This window comes from Urocitellus parryii, chromosome 1 (assembly GCF_045843805.1).
Source record: "Urocitellus parryii isolate mUroPar1 chromosome 1, mUroPar1.hap1, whole genome shotgun sequence".
Lineage (NCBI taxonomy): Eukaryota > Metazoa > Chordata > Mammalia > Rodentia > Sciuridae > Urocitellus > Urocitellus parryii.
The window spans coordinates 102138485-102143781 of record NC_135531.1 but is presented as its reverse complement, the minus strand read 5'-3'; the positions used below and the strand labels follow the sequence as shown (position 1 = coordinate 102143781).

At 33.1% G+C, this 5297-nt stretch overlaps 1 pseudogene; it reads left to right on the top strand.

Annotated features, from left to right (window-relative positions):
• Positions 1-299: 299 nt before the first annotated feature.
• Positions 300-2426, top strand: LOC113179785 (sperm-associated acrosin inhibitor-like; annotated as a pseudogene).
• The last annotated feature ends 2871 nt before the right edge of the window (positions 2427-5297 follow it).

Below are 5297 nucleotides of genomic sequence, written 5' to 3'. Positions count from 1 at the left end.
GCTCAGGACTTTGCTAAATTGCTGAGACTGGCCTTGAACTTGGGATCCTCCTGCTTTAGTCTCAGCAAGGCACTGTGATTACAGAAGTGCACCACTACATCCAGCCTATGATATCTGATGACTTGTTTAATTCTAATTCGGGTGGTGGGTTTCAAAGGGAATAGCCCTCCCTACTAGGACATCATAGCAGTTTTTTTAAAAACAAGAAACATTATGAAATCAGGCCTGTTTCTTTTTATTTGATGTGTCAGGTATCATTGTTAACAACACCCCAAAGAGTTCCTCCACAGACCTATAAAATGACTCTCTTCTCATCAAGGATCAAACTCATGTTCATCATTGTCTTGACATTTCCTCTTTATTCTGGTGAGTAAATTTTCCAGTCCTGGGAGAAACACTTCAAATAGCCTAGAAAATTCTAGAAACAACTGCTGTGATCAAGATTGAATGAGTTAGTTTTATTGCAGGATATAATCCTTCAACTGGTGAGACAAACCAGTGCACTTTACAAGTGTCTCTTTAAAATCCAATTAGTGGGTTGCCTTTTCTAATTTGTCTCATTTGAGAAGTTGAAAAGAGTTGTGATTAGAATGGGCTTATAGATTTTAAGTCTTTGCTCACCTGTATAACTCAAGAACTTTAAATTTATTTTTCTTTGGGGAGCTCAGATTCCACTATTGTTAATGCAATGTTCTAGGAGAAATAATACCTTGTAAGTCTAGCACTCCTGTGAATCTAATTTGTTGTTTGCCAGCTCAGAGTCTTCTAAGTCAAGGCATGGTATAAGAAGGGAGGTCATTGATATATTAATGGGCAATTTATCTTCCCAAGAGCTTAAGTTCAGCTATGAATTTCAGAATAAAGGAATTGTGATAAAGTAGATAGAATCTTGAAAGTAGAAAAGAATATTGATTTTTTTCCTACTTAAGTGAACATATGCAAGATATTTTCATCCCTAAGACCAGAATGGCTCATTTAAAAATTTATTCAAAAATTGAAAAATTCAGGCATTATAATGAGGGTTATTAATAAACAGCATAAATAATATTTTTATATGTAGAGCTGGATCAGTTTGGATCAAAATTGTTTAGATTTGCTTTATTTTGAGTTAATTTTTTAATAACTGCCACAAAATTCTCACATCTTACTTATAATACTGTTCAATTTGCATAAATTTTTTACTATAAATAGATGTGGGTACTTCTCACCAGAAACTATGTTCTTTGTTTACATTTTAACTTTTCATTTTTGCTTTGTTTTCAGAAACTCTCTTTATAAAATCAGTAATTTACAGGCATCCGGTAAGTTATTACTCATTGGTTTGGAAGTTGAAAAAGGTAAAATCTTAATTATTTTGTAAATTGAATATTTTAACATGAAGTTTACCAAAGAGAATGAACACAGAATGAATATTTGCAAATAAAAATATATTTTTTATTACACCACATTCAAGAAACAGAATCCATCCAACAATATAAGACCATTTGTAATAACAAGTGGTCTCACATCTATACAGGATGATAAAATGAATACACTTCCCACCAAGTTTCAGTCATTGGAAGTGAGATGCTATTGTGGACATGTTTCTGAGAGAGAAAATGCTATTTAGAATAGAATTATTTATTTGAATAAAACGAATGAAAGGCTGGACCATCCAGTTACTGATTCACTGTTAAAAATGGCTTCTGTATATTCATATAATGGATTGCTACGTAACAGCAAAAATAAATCAACTACAGCTATAAATATCAGTTTATGCATGGGTCATATGATGCATAAAAAGCAAATTATACATAAGAACACACATGGCATTGTTTTCTTTGTGTAAATTAACAAAATGTCTAAAATTGAACAAGCATGTATTAATGAATACTTTCATAAAAATGAGATGTATGAACATGAGTGTATGTAGTGAATAAATACATTGATATGCAGGGAAATTGTACAGGAATTAATAAACAGAAAATTCAATTGTGTGATTTCCTCTGGGAGGGGAGGAAAGGGAGATGTAATCTGGAGGGAAAGTCCATGGACATTTTAGGATCGTGTTTAGTCAGTTTTATGGCTCTTTCTTTGTAAACGGCTTATGCACAATAGAAAATGGATAATTATTCTCTTACTTTTTACTGTACTATGTTAGTTAAATGTTTATCTTTATATTAATGTATAGAATATATTTACCCCTTATGGATGGATGAGATACATATTAAAAATGAAGAACATTTTATTCAATGGCCTATTTTTCTGGTATGCTTATGTTGTTTCTGTATATTTTATAGACAGTTTGTAGTTTGTATAATCAACTTTTCAACATTTGCACCAAAGAATATATTCCAGTCTGTGGATCAGATGGTCATACTTATTGCAACAAATGTATTTTCTGCATGGCCTACAAGTAAGAACATCATGGTAATTATATGCTGTAATTAATGAAGAACTAGTTATTATATTAGTAATATATGCAGAACACATAGAAAAAAACTAATGTGCTGTAAAAGACAAAGAAACACTTGTACTTATTTTTGTTTGAAATTGTCATTTCTGAAAGTGATTTTGTATTTGAGAATATAGCCATGCCGGGTTTTCTGAAAACGTACAACTTAATTAGAATAGTGGCAAACTAGTAGCCAATATGACATGATTCCAAGGCCCTAAGGCTAAACAGACCTCTGCTATACATTCAAATCTGTGAAATGGACCCATTCATGAAAGAAAGGGACTCCCCCAGTGGTCAAATTTGTCCCTTGAACTCCACATGAGTTTCCAAGCCTTCCTCAGACCATAGGATATTATAAGGAACATCCACTCAAAATCCCACCCCTCTCCCCTTCTCCTAAAGGAATTAATGTGGTGATGGATTTGCTCGAATTCCCTACCTCATTTGCAGTGTTTTCTTCTGGTGTTTCACCTCATAAAGTCTTTGTACTTATAATGCCCTAATTGCCATGTCTTTCTCAAGGACGATCCCTTATTCTCTGATTTCTCAGGTCTGGCCAGACTCCAAGTTTGAGGCAGGACTGAGGAAGTAGAAAATATTAGGTATCCTCACAGTTGGAGATATGCAGGGACTGGGAGCCAGTGGGGTTCAACCACTTGTAGAAGCAGAACACAGCCTCTTCATCATGTCCAGAGTCCCAGTCTTGCCCCTTAGGGAGCTCTTGGTGCACTTCCCAGGGAGATGAATGTGTTCTTTTAATTATTTATTTTTTCCCTCTCCATTCTCTTTCTCTTTCTTTTTCTACAGAAAAAGTGGCTACAAACTTAGTTTGGTACATTATGGTAAATGTTGAATTTTTGGAAGAGTTACATATTCCCTTGGATTTTATTGTGGTCCCATTTTTGCAGTGAATTCTACAAGCAATTTGAATTTTTGCAATTAGGCTCTTATGCTCCTAGAAGATCAGATGAATCTTCCCCCGTAGGACACAGAATACTGGACATTCAATATTCTTTCCAATTCTAAGATTCCGGAATTTTAGTATTTTATCTTCTGTGTTCAACTATTTAAATATTAATTTTCAAGTTAATATTATCTTTGATAATATGTAACCTAATGTAATTAACACCCTACTTTGCTTAATAAAATATTAAACTATCTTTATGAAAATGTCCTTTGTTCCTTTGGATAGTGGGTTAACCCAAATGCATTCTTCTGCTAATTATACATGAATAATTTTGAAGCAAAGAGTCTATTTTCAAACTATTACTTATTTGTAAAGAATATAGCTGTCTGGTATCTTCTCTGTTCTAAAAAAAAAATGAGAATATTTTCTTTGTCGAGTCTGGAAACTTGAATTTCTAAGAAGCACCCAGATTAATGTTATAATCACAAACTTAGGCAATACTGACTAAGACTGTAAGATCCAGAATATGCCTGAGTTTGAACAGATCGTAGGATCAATACAAAAGCAATGCAAGGTTTATGAGGCTCGGGAGACATTTATTATATTTTCCTTTCATGCTTGCAAGTTAGTGAGATGTAGTGGGGTGGCCTGGGATGATAGGCAATCATGCCTTCCTTGACTTAGGGTGTATATATGGTTTTCAAGACAGATACACCTTCATTCCCCTCCATCTTTCAGTATAAGAAACAGGAGGAAACAAAGGACTCATTCAAAATGTGAGCTTAATGGCAGAAATACACAGTAACTATTTGAAGACAGAAATCTGTGACATATGCTATGCCACACAAGATAGGCTTCTCAATAAATATTTTCACATCTAAAGAGTGAACTATGTGATGGCAATATCATGAAACAATTCTAGTATTTTTTTACATTTTTAATGTTTTATTAGTGCATTATGCCTGTATATAATATTGGGTTTTATTTTTACATTTTCATACATGCATGGAATAAAATTTCCTGCACTTCAGTCTCCAATGCTTCCTCTTTCCCTCTCCTTCTTTCTCCTATGGTTCTCCTTCCTCTAGTCTACAGGTCTTCCTTGTATTCATTTATACTTTTTAAAATTAGTGCTTTATAGATATACATAAATGTAAAATTCACGATATACATAAATGTAAAATTCACTGTGGTGTATTTATATATCAGATAGCATAATTTGATTAGTTATATTCTACCATTCTTCTCTATTCCCAATCCTTCTCCCTTCCTTTCAATCTTCTTCCTCTGCTCCACTGATCTCCCTTCTATTTTTGTGAATCCTCCCTTTTCTCTGTTGTATCGATCTAAAACAATTTTAAGGAATGTATCCATTAAAATACTAATTCGTAGAGCTACATTATAAACAGTTATTCAGCCAGTCATATGGCCTTCTTTCCAGAAGACTTGCATAAAAATTATGTCAGTGAATACTGAATATTTATTTAGATGTTTCTTTTCTATCTTACATACGATGTAAGGGTCTGCTGTATGTCAGGCACTATGCCATGTATTTTTCTTATGATACTATGTCATTTAATTTTTTAGTTGGCTTTGCAATTCATTTCTGACCAATACCAAGGGGAAAATGTATTATTATTTCCTTGAGAAACTTGTTTGTTTTGGTTCCATATTTAGATATGCACTCTACCTCAAGTTCATTTTTAGTTTTGGTTGTGGTATGATCAAGATTCTAAATTGTTATCCTCTACACAGACATCTAATTATTCCAGTTCTACTTCTTTTTTTTTTAATGATTGCCTGAGAAAAGTATTCAAAAAAGTATCCAATTTAGTGTTCCAGAATAAAATAGATCAAGACAGTCTGGTTATACTAATAAAATGAAGAAGACATAATTTCGCCAAACCACATGTCTACAGAAATAGAGGTAGTATTTTGAATTATAAATCTTAT